The following is a 16,065-nucleotide window of genomic DNA, read 5'->3' as shown; positions in this document are numbered from 1 at the left end:
TGGAATCGGTGGTGTGGAGTCTTTTGGATTTGAGGAGAATCTTGGTTTTGTCTTAGCTTAAAGTTCAACACTTTGCATTTCTATTACCGCCATTGCCACGCCAGTTGTGCACTCTTCAACAACAACATTGCAACAATAGCTTTGGGACACTATTGGTGAAAATTTCGAACTGAATTTACTTTGGTGAGATGCTGCATTTTGGTGCATATTTCGGTTTGACTATTTGGTTTGTCATTTTTTGGAACACTGTAATTAATTTTAAGAGTTTGTAAATAAAATTTTATATTGTGCTATTTTACTTCATTGCATTTTAAATTGGATTTCTAATTCGCGGATTCGGTAATTTTATGCTGTTATGCCGCTGAAATTTTGATATATTGATATAGTATTTTCCCCATGTTATGATCCTTGCGTATGACATTCCAGTCATATTATCATTACACACAAGCCGGCTTTGAGCATATTCCTATTTTGTTTCGAATCTATTTCTATTTTTATTTCATTTCATTTCAAATTCAATAAATCATTCTCAATTAAAATCATTTTTTTAGTTAATAAGATTAATTGATTAATTTTCTGTAATTAATTAGTTTCGTTAATTAAATTGTATTAACGTGATTATACTGATGGGATTACTTTTTATCAATTAATCTTGATAATTATTTATAATTACCTAAATTAGTTAACTTAATTAAATCTTAATTAATTAATTTTATTTTAATCATGCATTACTAATTATGACTTAATTACGCATTTGAGGTCAACTTTGCAATTAAATAATAATGTGACCTAAAATTAAATTTTTGATAAACAAAACCCTTGATCCAACGTCGAGTGAGCTTTTCGCAAACCTTGGTCCAACGTCAAGTAATATTTTCAAACTCGATTAAATTGATTCGACGCAACCCAATTCTTTCCTGAATAAATGTAATGTTACATATTTTCTTAACAAACGCGAAAGAAGAGGATCCTTGGAGTTTCGCATTCTCTGAATCCTCGAATGATCTGTCCCAAGGCATAAGTTTTGAGAGAGCCGTTTATTCATCTTTTCGTTTCTAAAACACTTAACACAAACTTGGACCAAAAAAAAGGACCGTTGGAGTCTAGCACTACGGTAGAACCTTTTAACAATCGGTTCTGAGGCACACGTCTCGTTCTTATTGAGCATTTGTTGTCCATAAAACAAATTTCATAATTACTTTGAATGAAAAATGATCGTTGGAGTCTAGCATTCCAGTAATCCTCAAGTAATTGGTCCCGAGGCTCACGTCTCATTCTCACCGAACATTCGTCATTCAGTTAAAAACTACTCAACACGTCAAGTTTATTTTCTCTCTCATGTGTGATCGAAAACATTTTATTTAAAGGAACATTTGTCTAATCCCTTCTAATGTAAATACACATTAGTGCTTAAGTCTCCATTGCGAGCATGCAAGTCAATGTTTAACCGTTAGAATATGATCTAAACACGTGTTCAAGCTAACAATTTTTAATCCATCAAACTTTTTCAAAAGAATATTTCTTAATCCTTTCTAATGCGTATGCAAACTAGCGCTTAAGTCTCCACTGTGACTATGCAATCAAATATTTAACCGTTAAAAGTAATCTAAACATTTGTTCATTAAAACACACTAACAAAAAAATTATATCATTCCCCCGAACTGTGACGCTTTAAGTTCCTTATTGTTCCCGAGGATACGTGGGAGTGAGACCCGCAATCTCGTCAAGCACCCTATTAAAAAACATTTTTGCGACCTCTTTTTTTTCCTTTTACATCTTTTATCATTCGAAGAAAATAATTAACGTAAGCTAACATTCAATCGCAATGTCTAACTAAAAGGTTCCCGTTGAGTACTACGGACGTAAGAGATATTAATACCTTCCCTTTGTGTAATTGACACCTGAACCCGAATTTTGTTGCGACGATCATTTTCTTTTTCTCTTAAGGGTTTTGTCGATATTTTTCTTTTTCTTATTTGGAATAAATAAAGTTTGGTGGCGACTCTACTCGAGTCAATTTTTTTGCGACTTCTCGAAGGATCGTATTTTTCGAGATGCGACAGCAACCTCATATATTTGTTCCTCCACAAGCTCGTCATACCTATCCCAAAGCCAAGACATCCGAAGGTGATTTCCCCTGTTAAAATAAAACTCCTTTAGCATGGCCTCCTCAGTAACTTCTAAATCACGGGCATCCATCATTGTCATACCCCAAAATTTGTCTGTTAATTTTTATGATAAATTGATTCATGCATGGCATTCATTTCACATTTGCATTCATTCATTAGCATACATTCTCATATAAATTATAAATTTTAATTTATTTATTATGTGATACAGATATAAAAAATAATAATAATTTTGGTTATCTGTATGATATAAATAAGTTTTATATATATAAATAAAATAGTTTTAATTTAATGATAAATAAAAATAGATTTGAATTTTAATTGTATAATTAAAATTTTAAATTAATTTTATTTGTTAAAGCTCATTAAATTATAATAACTATTTTTTATAAATTAGTGACTCATGTTCCATTTATTCATTATTTATAAATAGTATTTATTTAATAATTCACGTTTTTTACTTAATAAAATTTATTTATAAGAGTAATATTTTTTAAAACAAGCCCATAAATTATAAAATAATTTTGGTTGATATAAGTAAGAATAATTTTGATTTTTTTTAAATGATGAAAGTAAAAATAGAAATAGGTTTAAATTTTAATTCAATTATGTAACTAAAATTTAAATTAATTTTTATTTGTTAAAAGTCATTTGAATTATTCATTATTTGTATTTAATAAATATTTAGCAAGGTTAAACCCTAGCTCTCATAAAGTATAGGAAGGGATCCAAATATTTAGTAAGGTTAAACCCTAATCCACACCATTATAAATACTTCATATGGCTGCAGCGAGAGGGAAGAAGAGGGAAAAGAGGAGAGATACAGCAGAAGAAGATACACAAGGCAAGGCAGAAGCAAGAAGATTCACGGGCAGGGAAAAGAGAAGCAACCATAAAGCACTCATAGCCTGAATAAGAACAACACACATACAGTGAGCAAGCTAGAAGAATCAAATCCCCAGTAAGTGTTCATTAGGGAATTTGCATCCAGCATGATTACCTTGCAATACTCCTTAATTCATGCATGAATAATATTGGTTTAATATATATATTGAGATGATGTATTCATGGTTTGGTGGATGTTGATATTGCTTTATTCAAGTATACATCTATTCTTGATATGTCATAGCATGTTGGAGAAATTCTGTTTGCATGATTAAAGAATTATATCTGCAATTTAATTATTATTATATGAGTGTTGTTTCTAGCATGATTATGTTTACTTCACATGCTGTTATTACATAATAATGATGACGATGATATAATGGTGATAATATAAATCCTTGGTTGTCTTTAACATGTATGTGTAAGGTTTGTTTTATCATTATCACTTGCAGTAAAGAGAACTAATACATGAGTAAAATAATATACACTACGCCAAATAAGGGAAAAGAGGGCGCTTATTTTGGCCTATAACAGCGCTTTTAAGCGCCCTCTAAAGTGGCGCTGGCATAGGTAAAGACAGCGCTTTGTTTTCCTGGAGAAAGCGCTGTCTAAAGTGGCCCTTTAAGGGCCACATTATAGTGCGCTTTCAGAAAAAAGCGCCCTCTAGAGTGGTCCATAAAGGGACACCTTAGAGGGCGCTTTCTGGAAAAAGCGCCCTTTAAAGTTGTCAATGTAAAGTGTTTAGAGGGCGCTTTCTGGAAAAAGCGCCCTCTAAAGTTGTCAATGTAAAGTGTTTAGAGGGCGCTTTCTGGACAAAGCGCCCTCTAAAGTTGTCAATGTAAAATGTTTAGAGGGCGCTTTCTGGAAAAAGCGCCCTCTAAAGTTGTCAATGTAAAGTGTTTAGAGGGCGCTTTCTGGACAAAGCGCCCTCTAAAGTTGTCAATGTAAAATGTTTAGAGGGCGCTTCCTACAGAAAGCGCCCTCTAAAGTGTTAGTTATTTTAAAAAAAATTGTTTGAAAAACAGTGGATATTTAATTGGTAACCTGTTCGCATGCTGCAAAAGTGTAAAATTCATATTGATTTCATCCTTTAATCCAATGTTATACACCATTAATCCATTGATATATACAACATGAATCCATTTATATACAACATTAATCCTCCATATATACAACATTAATATATGATTCTTTGATCAACAATATACAACAACATATTCATGATTTAGTAAAAGTACAACAACAATATACAACATATATACAACAACAGCATACAACAACAACATTCCATACATATATGTACAACAATATACAACCTAGCTATATGATTCTTTGATCAACAATGAATTGACACAATTCATCCTTCATTTCATCCAAATGAGCTCTTGAGTAAGATTTGTATTCCTCAAAGTACTACAATTAAGAGAATAAAACATATTCATGATTTAGTAACAAATTAGATGAAATATCCGATAATATTAAAATAAACCCTAAGTTATTATTCCATACCATTTTTGGGATGTCTATACGATTCAACGCAATGATATCTCTCATAAATCTCAATACAAAAAATCCGCAATCGACCGAATTATTTTGCTGAGGACACTACACAGAAAAACAAACAATATATATATAGTTAATTTCTTACAAACACTATTATAAGCAAAAAAACAAACACTATTATAAGCAAAAATAAGATACTTAATATATACCTGAACTCTGATCCAGGTAATGTCCTTCCTATTGCGATAATTCTTTTTCGATCTAAATTTTATTATTGCCCTAACAAAATAAAAACGTATATTGAGATCAATCTGACAGACATAATTAAATATACAAATACACACGAATATTTAGGGGAATTTCACTTACGCGTCAACCGTCTTCTTCATACTCGGATATTTACTCCAATCACCCGATAACGAATCGAGATAATACACTATTAGTCTCGAAAGATCCATAGCAACCAACACCCAGTGACCACTGTAAAATAAAACAAAAATTTAGATGAATGAAAATTTTCTACGTAAAAGATATACATAGATTAGAATGAAATTATTAGAAAGAAAATCTAACCCGTTGCCAGAATTAAACGGTAAAAAATACAAACTGGGTGTAGTATTATCGTCGGCCGCCATGAATCTATCGACTAGATCATTCTTTACGGATGTTGGATTTTTCGTTATTAACGTTGCGTTGATACGGGAAGCAGCAATAAAATTGAAACGGTTACACAATTCAGTTCCCCGCAGCAATGTTACATACATATACCTTAAATAGAAACATAATAAACATTAGACTACTCATTGAAATGTGTAAATAAATTGTTCAACTAAGTAAATTATAGATTGATCGGAGTGCCATATGTATGTATGAATGACAGCGATGCCCAATTCGTCGTGTTCAAAAAGTTGTTGCATGTCCTCCTTTGCAATTATTTCGAAATGAGCAGCTCCGAAAACACCTTCATCAAAATCTATACTACGAATGGCCCCGTGCATAATATCGGACTCATTCACCATTTTCTCAAGACGCATCATAATTTGAGATTTTGTCCCGGACGTCGTTGGAGGAATATCGTTACCAGCTTTTTTCAACTTTCGACCGGGAACCTAAAAATTCATATAAATTAAATCATGACTTTTTGTGATGCAACAGAATCGTTGCGTATATAATTCAATAGGTATATATATTTGTACCTCTTTTAGAGATGCAACCGACTCGATGCGTCTTGAAATCCCTTTACCAGCTTTATGCGTGGGTCTTGTAGGAGTCTAACATTACCATGTAATAAGGATTGATTAAATATCATAATTGTAGCTGAATTGAAATGTGAATACTAAAGATTCATAATCATTTAGAACATATATACCTCGGCATCTGGGAAAATTAGATCTGACGGCCATCCAACAAAGGATCCGACTGCTTCTCGCATCAACGTTGTCTCTGAAACAACGTCAGGTAATGGTAGAAGCGCGTCGGTATCTAATACAAGGTCAACCGAAACTTTCATATATCCCACCGGGAGGGGATTATGGTGAAGTAATTCACCCGAAGTGTTGTGCACTTTTCCCTTGCCAACCATGCGATAAGTTGGTGACGATAGATACAGCTGACAAGGTGAAATGCCCTAAACCAATAATAAATGTTATTGTTAACGTGTATATGTGTCAAGTAAAAAAGTGCTATTTTAATTTCATAATAACATATATAATTACCTCGGGAAATTTCGGTTGACAATTGATACTAGCTCGGTCACTAGTATCTTTTGCCTCGGAGGCGCACCTTTCCTCTCTATACCTTGCATTCTCGTTTTGCAGTTGGAGTACTTGTGCCCTTAACTCCGCCAAGGTCTCCATCACCTCTTTGTTGGTAGGATTTTTTGTTTTTGGTTTTTTATAAAATGACGACGGAGTCACACCAAAACCCTTACCCCTCACACGACCGGAATACTCAGGAACATTTAGTACTCGACTAAGTACGCTCCTGCAATCCTGGACCTCGGTTGAAGGTAAGGTTTGGGATAAAGTCTCCTGAAATATTATTAGAGGAGATTAAAAATGAATTATATGTCTAACAAAATTTTCGATATAATTAAAGAAATAATGTTACATATACTTACACATTCGTCATAAACAGTTTGGACCGCTTCAACGACAGCCCCATCCTTCCCAACCCGAGCAACCTTCCATAATACGTGCTCCGGAAGAGATGTTGCGTCACTTTTCTCCTCGGCTAGCTACACATTGAATTAGATTATAAGATCATCAATTATAACATATTGTGACAATGTATAAGCTCATAGCATTTGAATATACTCACAATTCTTTGTTGTAACCGTGCATATCCCGTACGCCCTTTTTTGTACGGATACGCGGGTTTTGATGCCCTTTTCCGATTTTTGTCGCTTACTTCCTGGATAAAAAAGTTTAAGGCATATTAGAACCAAGTAACTTAACAATTGTATAATACCATAATTAATAGACATTACATGGAATTTTTTGTTTCTTCGTTTGGCGACAAAGTTATCCCATTCATCGGCTGAAATAATCTCGGCATACTTCATTGGCCGTTCTGCTTCAACAAATTTTCCTTCCTCATCCTTGAGAAATTTGTTGGACAAAAAGGATCGAAATCCTCGGAGTCTTTTTCCGGCCAATTGAATACAATATTTTTGCCGGCTTTCATCGATGTGAAAGGATCTCTAAAAAACATACACATGGAGTGTGTTATTATAAAGTAATATTATAACAATATATGGTCAACAAATAGTCAACAAAAAAAACATATAACAATATATGGTAAGTACCTGTATCTCGGACCATATTTTTTCTTTGCCAACCTTCAAGTCCGGACTTCTCCAATTATCACATGTAATCGGAATATGTTGTCGAACAAGGAAACCAATGTAACTTGCCAACATTGAACCGTTAGGCTCAATTAGTTGGTCTTCAGCACTCCAATGTACTTCAAATTTTACACCCTTGTCTCTTGCACGAATGATTGACTTCATAACAGTCAATCCTCGTTTGATTTCTTTTTCAACATTGTTACGTGATCCATTCGCGTCATGGGTATCGTCTTGGTTAGCCATTTTATCTGTAATATAGAAATGATTCAATAAGACCCAAGTAAGACAATGATTCAATACGTGAATACATTCATATACCTTCCATTTCTCTCATGTTACAACAATCTAAACTCTTTTTTTTTTATCATTATTGAATACAAACTCACACACACCTACTGCATGCAAAAGACCAATGCAAACTTATGGTGTTTGGAACATGAACAAACTTGCATCCATAATCATCAAACTTCCAAGCACAAGCTCAAACACACTTCAAATGATATCAGTTTTCAATCAGAAATAAAAAACTCAGTTTGCCCTAAACAACATTAATCAACATAATGCACAAAATGTAAAACTAAGTTTAGAAAATGCCCTAATCAAACACATGAAGAAAGTGAACGGTAACGATGGAGAAGAGAAATACCTTCAAGGTGACGGTAACGATGGAGAAGAAAGTGAACAGTGACGGTGGACGCAGATAACTCAGTGAAGGTGAACGCAGCAGCAGAAAAAGGCGACGGCGACGATGACGGTGAGGGAGGGAGAACGAACGGAGGACGAGAGTAATCGCAGTAGAGAGTAATCGTAGTAGAGAGAAAACCCAGTTACGTAAACGAAATAGCTTAAAGAGAGGGAAAATAAAGAGACATGCAGTATATGTTATAATTTTAATGTTTACTAAAGGGGACCTTAGAGGGCGCTTTTGTAAAAAAAGCGCCCTCTAAAGGGGGCCTAAGAGGGCGCTTCTGAAAGCGCCCTCTAAGGCTTTCCAAAAGCGCCTTCTAAACTGGAAATGTACATGGACTTAGAGAGCGCTTTTTTAAAAGCGCCCTCTAAGGGTAACCTTAGAGGGCGCTTTCACTAAAGCGCCCTCTATTGTTGTCCCTCCATTTCCTCATTATTTTTTTTTGACTTCACTTTAGAGGGCGCTTTGTTACAAAAGCGCCCTCTAAAGGGGGCCTAAGAGGGCGCTTCTAAAAGTGCTCTCTAAGGCTTTCCAAAAGCGCCTTATAAACTGGAAATGTACATGGACATAGAGAGCGCTTTTTTAAAAACGCCCTCTGAGGGCGCTTTCAATAAAGCGTCCTCTATTGGTGTCCCTCCATTTCCTCATTATTTTTTCGCTTCACTTTAGAGTGCGCTTTGTTACAAAAGCGCCCTCTAAAGTGCGCTGTCTATTCCAATAGTATGCTCCTTATTTTTTCTCTTCACTTTAGAGTGCGCTTTTGTAATAAAGCGCCCTCTAAGGGGCGCTGTCTATTCCAGTTTTTGGCGTAGTGATAAGCTTCTTGATTTGTGCATGACTATTTTTATTATTGCATGATGATTACATATGATCTTATTTTATGTGTGTGGTTTGATATAAGATGAAGTTACAGGTTTGTTATATTCACATGAAAGAAACAGCATGAGAAAAAATAAAGTAGCTTGCCGTAAGAGAGAAAGTTGTAACATGCATGGTGGTGTTGTGTCAGAATGGAAAAATCCATGTAGAATTAATATATATTTTAATGAAGGCGAATAAATAACGAATGGACCAACATGGCTCGTTGGTAGCTCCCCCCTCACTGCAACGTAGAGGTCTATTTTTTTAGCTTTTCAGTGTTTTTACTATGTTTACTCCCTTTCCACTATAATTAATTCACCACTATTTTTCTATTATTAAAATAAAACTCATTAATTAATATATTATATTAGTTATTTAAACTAGGATATAATTTAATCTAGTTTATGAATTAAATTTTCATATATCACTTAATTAATTAAAATGGGCTATTTTGAATAATAAAAATCTAATTATATTTTTTTTTCTCTTTTCTTTTAAAATTTCTATCAATTTAGTCTAAGTTTTTCCATAAATTCATAAAAAAAAAGTTTCTATTATTATAGACTAAAAATATTCTTAATTCATTCTTAAAATTAGTTTATTTATTTCATTTGTCATGAACTTTCTATGCCCTTTTAATTTTGTACTCGTTAATTAAGATTTAGATATTTTATATCCCCTTTTAAATTATGTACCCCCCATCCCGAAGTCATGTAATAGCGTAGTCTTATTTTTCGCACTTTAATTTTTCCATACTGTGAATATAACTGTCTACATGTATGCTAATAGGATTGCATGGAAAGATAAATAATCAAACTTAGATAAATTAATTCAAGATAATATATCTGAATCCAATCATTTCCACACTTGCACCTCTAGGGTAACCCTCTCTTTGTTGCCTTACGATATTACGGTCATGTCCCGCGAATGTGGGGATACCCTTAGCAAAGACCCTTTCGATTAAATCATCATTATCCCTAAACAGATAAGTCATAGTCCCTTCGATCAAAAGGTCAATGTCCCTACAAGATAAATCATAATCCCTCGAACGTTGCCTTCGAATATATGACCTTGTCCCTCGAATGTTGCCTTCGAATATATGACTTTGTCCCTCGATGACCCTTCGTTGTAGCCTACGATTAAATGATGATCGTCTCTTCGAATGCTAAGGTATCCTTACAAATGTTGCCTTCAATGACCAATCGACGACCCCACGATGTCCCTTTACATCCAAAGGATAAGACTACTTACTTCTCAATAGTAAGGACAGTTTTACCCTCCTAAGGATAGGAAATACCTATAAAGACCTTTGTTAGGTATTACTCTTAAATGCTTGCTCACAGCTTAAAATACTTTTCACACCTCACACTTTTCAAAACATCTTTTAGAAAATCACCACTTGGTATAGATTCGCACCAGAATCATCGCCGAGTTATATTTTTCTAAACATCTTTCAAAATCAAACGAGATAAACACTTTGTATACATTCGTACAAGAATCAATACAAAGTTAAACTCTCCTTTCAAAATATTTTCTAAACATACCACATTTCTCAAACACTTTCTCAAACAAGGAAAACATATGTGAGTTAAGCAATTAAGAGCCCATGGATAACCATGGATACAAAGGGTGCTAACACCTTCCCTTTGTATAATGTACCTCCCGAACTCAAAATCTAATCAAGGTCTTTCCTGTTCTTTTCCGCCTTTCCTTATTGGATAAAAGAAAAGTCGGTGGCGACTCTTGCTATCCGCAACATAGCTTTTCAAAGCAAAAACACAAAGTCAGTTCACTGTATCACAGAACTGGCGACTCTGCTGGGGAATCTTAAAAAGAGAGGTTACCTTAAAGATAAGATCACTTATGTTTTCGAATTGTTTCTTTGTCTGATTTACTTTAAGGGATTATTTGGGTATTCTATGCTTGAGTGAAAGATCCTACACCCGGATCTAGTGTACCTTAGGTAAGTAGCAAGAGATCATCGCGACTGTCCGGCGTATACTGGAATGGTTAAAATGATGGCTACGGTTAATGTGACACTTTGGATGTCCTGATGTTCCTCATGTTTACTTGAGGAAAAATTTGGCGTCTGCGTGGTGTCATCAAAGCATTAACCAGACCTTTAGAACCCTAATTGACTCATCCTAGCCATTAGAAAGTAGTGAGATAACTGACTTCGGTTTCGACTGGGGTTGGTTGATACTCGATACTACACTCTTTGAGATTGGACTTTAGGGAAATTTTGGTCAACCGCTTGGTGTTGCACTGAAGTGGACTTAAGGAAAGGTCAATGATTTGAGATCCTTCTAGAACCCGGTTACTATTCTAGGACAGGTTGAACCAACCAAACTTCAGTGGGGAGGGTACTTACCTATGGAACTCATGCAAGCCTTAAAACCTATGAATGATTGTGGTGTGACTTGTTTGTGCTTGTTACTTACTTGACATCATAACATCATGACATCATGGCATTGTACTAACCATTTCGAGGACTTAGGGATTTAACTTTGCTCTGTTTTGTAGGGCTATGGCTTCCCGGAAGACCATCCGGATCAATTTTGTAGCGACCTCTTCTCAACTCAAGGATTTAGTGTTGTAACTTCCCGATCATGCTCAGTTCATCAAGAAACATGGTTATCTCCTCAATTTAGTTACCACCGGTTTCAAGGAAGATATGATGAGAGTTCTATTCCAGTTCTTCGATCTTAAACATCATTGCTTCACCTTCCCAGATTATCAGTTGGTACCCACATTAGAAGAATTTTCCAGGTTGCTTGGGATACCTATTCTTGATCAAACACCTTTCAGTGGTTTAGAAAAGATTTCGAGGTCTGAAGAGGTTGCCGCGGCTTTACACATGACAAAGTCCGACATTGAAACTAATTGGGTAACAAGAAGTGAAGTTAAGGGTTTACTTGCCAAATTTCTGATAAATAAGGCCCGAGAATTCCTAAAAGCTATGAGTGTCCATGCTTTCGAAGATGTTCTAGCATTACTAATCTATGGTTTGGTGCTATTTCCTAATCCGGATCAATTCATAGACATGAATGCTGTTAAGATATTTCTCACTCATAACCTTGTGCCCACCTTGCTTGGAGACATTTTGCATTCCCTACACACTCGTACTATGAAAAGGCAAGGGACTCTCATGTGCTGCGTACCTTTATTATCTAGGTGGTTTATTTCGCACCTTCCTCAATCAGTCTTGAAGAATGAGAAAAATTTGAAATGGTCTCAAAGGATAATGTCGCTCTCCCATTCGGACATCCATTGGTGTCCCCAACCCAAAGAAAATGTTATCATCATTGACCGTTGTGGAGAATTCTCTAACGTACCACTCCTGGGGATAAGAGGAGGTATTACTTATAATCCTGCTTTAGCCCTACGTCAGTTTGGTTATGCTCGAAGAGATGGTCCACATGAAATAATTATCCAAGGCACTGTGTTTGACTATGACAACGATTCTCAAGGTCTCCATCAAAGGTTTGTACGAGCTTGGGGCATGGTGAAAAGAAGTACTTTAGGACAGAAAAACTCTATTCCTATGGAACCTTATCTTATATGGGTACGCGCCAGAGCTCGTGAGCTTATCAAGCCATATCTTACAATCGGACCTCTGATTGTTGAACCAAAAGTTGAAGGAGGTACCCCTCAGATCATTCCTTATCCAGATATGCCTACCAATGTTGAAGAATTGAAGAAATCTTGGATCCAATTGAGAGAGGAAAGGGATACTTTTGAAGCTCAGTTCTGTGCTAAAAGGAAGAAAGTATTAGAGCTCACCAGCCAGCTTAATGAGGAACGAAGTCTCAATGCATATCTCCGCCCAAAAAGAAGCCGTCCCTGGGAGACTTGAGCTTTCATTTTTTCTTGTAATGAACATTGATTAAAGAAATTATTAATAAAAGTTCCCCTTTTTGGTGGTTTACGCAAAGTTAAATTCCAAAAGTCCTTGAAAACATTTCATACATTGCATAGCATAACATAACATTGCATAACAGGTACTCTAAAGGATCAATGTTCTCACGGTCTTCCTCTCAAACAGAAAAATGGCCCTCGAACAAACTGTCAAGGATCTCCAGGCTCAGAATGCTTAATTCCAGGAGATGATCTTGAACTTATCCAAGGGGCAGGAGGAACTGAAGACTCTATTGCTCGAGAAGAAGAAAGACAAGAAATCTGTGAGTTACATTAACCCGGGAAGAAGGCTTAAAGGACAGGCTCCAGGAGTCAAGATTGGAATTCCGAAGGATAAAGAAGATGAGACAGAAAATGATTCGGAAGATGAGAATGCTGATCCCTTCAACCCTGAGGACGACTATGAAAATTATGAAAATGAATAGTACTCTCCGAAAGATGATAAGTATAAGTTGCTGGAAGAACGTATGCTAGCTATGGAGGGTCAGAAGGCGCCCGGTCTGGATTTCGAAAGCTTAGGTCTGGTCTCTGATGTGGTCATTCCTCGCAAATTCAAGGTCCCCGCTTTCACTAAGTATGATGGTGCGTCTTGTCCTCAGATGCATCTGAGAGCTTATGTGAGAAAGATCCAGCCGTATACCACTAATAGGAAGCTATGGATCCATTTCTTCCAAGAGAGTCTGTCTGGCACACAGTTAGAGTGGTATTATCAGCTCGAGAGCTCTAACATCCGCACCTGGACTGATTTAGCGACAACTTTCTACAAGCACTACCAGTATAATTCTGAATTAGCGCCTACTCGGCTACAGCTGCAGAATATGACTATGGGCTCTAAAGAAAGCTTCAAAGAATATGCTCAAAAATGGAGAGACTTGGCTGGCATAGTCAAACCCCCTATGACTGATCGAGAATTAGTGGACATGTTCGTGGGTACACTGACTGGCCCATTCTACAGCCATCTATTGGTAAGTTCCTCATCGGGTTTCACTGAACTTATATTGATGGGTGAACGTGTTGAAAGCGGCATTCGAAGTGGAAAGATACAGGCGGCTACCTCTGCAAGCACCAAAAAGTCCTATCAGGGGAAGAATGAATCAAATGCTGTGTACGGTCAAAGGGGTCATAACAAGAAAAATCGTGACCATACTGTTGGAGCAGTTACGATTGCAGCACCGCCATCTCAAAACTTCCAACACAGACAAGACAGGCCAAGAAGGCAGTTTACCAAGATCAATATGACTTTAGCACAAGCACTGCAGGGTATGCTAAAAGCAAATTTAATTACCCTCAGAGATCCTCCTGCAAATCCCAACACTACTTCTCCTCGTTATAATCCCAATGCCAGGTGTGCATATCACTCCGATAGCCCCGGGCATGATACAAACGATTGTTGGTTGTTGAAGAATAAGATTCAGGATATGATCGACGCTGGAGAAATTGAATTTGATCCTCCGGAGACTCCTAATGTCATCACTGCTCCTATGCCTAATCATGACAAGACTGTTAATGATGTGGATGACAATTCTCACATTACTAATGTAGCTGACTTAGCATCTCCTCTCCTGATCATCAAGAAGAATTTATTGCAAGCTGGTTTATTTCTGGGTTGTGCTGAAAATTGCGATCTCTGTATACTCCGACCCAATGATTGCTTGAAGTTGAGGAATGGTATTCAACGACTGATGGATGATCGTACAATTCTCTTTGAAAAGATTCCTAAGGTGGAAAACCCTATTGAAGAAATATTTGTGATTGCTAGGTCCAAAGTTCCAGTGAAGATTACCGCTACTAGAATGCCTGTAAAGATTACTGCTGAGCCCAAGGTAGCTCCCCTAATTATTACTGCACCTGGCCCAGTACCGTATTCCTCAAGCAAAGTCGTTCCATGGAATTATGGAGGTGATGTTTACATCCACGGCATAAAGCAAGATGATAATTCTGCTAATCCTAATGACGTTGACATTGTTGGGACTAGTAAAATTACTCGAAGTGGAAGGATCTTCTCTCCAGAAATATCACCTCCCGCCCCTGAAACTCGAGGAAAGGGACCAGTAATCAATCCTTCTCAGTCAAAGACACCAGTCGAAGTTACTACCAAAGATGTTGCCAAGCAGGAAATGGAAGAAATGCTGAAAATCATCCGTAAGAGTGATTTTGATGTGGTAGAACAGCTGGGGCATACTCCGTCTAAAATTTCGATGTTATCCTTGTTGTTATCTTCTGAATCTCATGCCAATGCGTTGATAAAATTCTTGAAGACCGCTCATGTACCTCAGGAGACATCTGTCGATCAGTTAGAAAATCATGTTGCTAACTTGGTTGTTGATAATGGCATAGGCTTTTCTGATGCTGACCAGACACCAGTAGGAAAGAATCACAATAAAGCTCTGCACATCTCCATTGAGTGTAAGGGGATCACCTTGTCTCATGTGTTGATCGACAATGGCTCTTCTTTGAATGTGCTACCGAAAGCTGTGCTCGATAAGCTTGACTGTAAAAGCATTGAACTGAAACCTAGTGACGTTGTGGTGCGTGCTTACGATGGTGCGAAGAGTGTTGTCCATGGTGAAGTGGTTCTCCCTATCAAGATAGGACCTCAAGTCTTCAACACTACCTGTTACATAATGAACATTCGTCCTGCCTATTCCTGCTTGCTGGGACGCCCTTGGATCCATGGGGCAAGTGTTGTAGCTTCGTCTCTCCATCAAAAGCTGAGGTATCCAATAGAGGGCAAGATTGTCACTGTGTGTGGAAAAGAAGAGTATATTGTCAGTAGTGTGCATACCTTCAGATACGTCGAGATGGATGGTGAATTCTTTGAGACTCCTTCTCAGTCATTTGAAGTAGTTCCTCCGACCAGTCCTGTCCTTAAGCCAACTTCCCGTGTGCCCAAGGTTATTCGTGCTCCTCCTGCTATGATTTCTCTGAAATATGCTCAAGCCGTGGTTGAAGATGGTGGTCGTACTGGCTGGGGTCAACTGATCGATGTACCGTACAAGTCTGATAAATTTGGCCCGGGGTTTAGCTCTAAAAAGATAGTCGAAGATCAGATTAATGCTGTAGAAGATGCTGATAGCGATTGCGACTTGGATAGCTGGATTTTCCCAATAATTGGTGACGGACTCAATAATTGGAAGGCTGAAGACACTATCCCGATTTCCTTTAGTCAGGAGTAATTGTTATTGCTTATTTTAGCGTTTCAAATTTTGTAATTTTTATTATGAACAATTGAA

This window comes from Lathyrus oleraceus, chromosome 5 (assembly GCF_024323335.1).
Source record: "Lathyrus oleraceus cultivar Zhongwan6 chromosome 5, CAAS_Psat_ZW6_1.0, whole genome shotgun sequence".
In the NCBI taxonomy this organism is placed as follows: Eukaryota; Viridiplantae; Streptophyta; class Magnoliopsida; order Fabales; family Fabaceae; genus Lathyrus; species Lathyrus oleraceus.
This window is presented reverse-complemented; position numbering follows the sequence as displayed.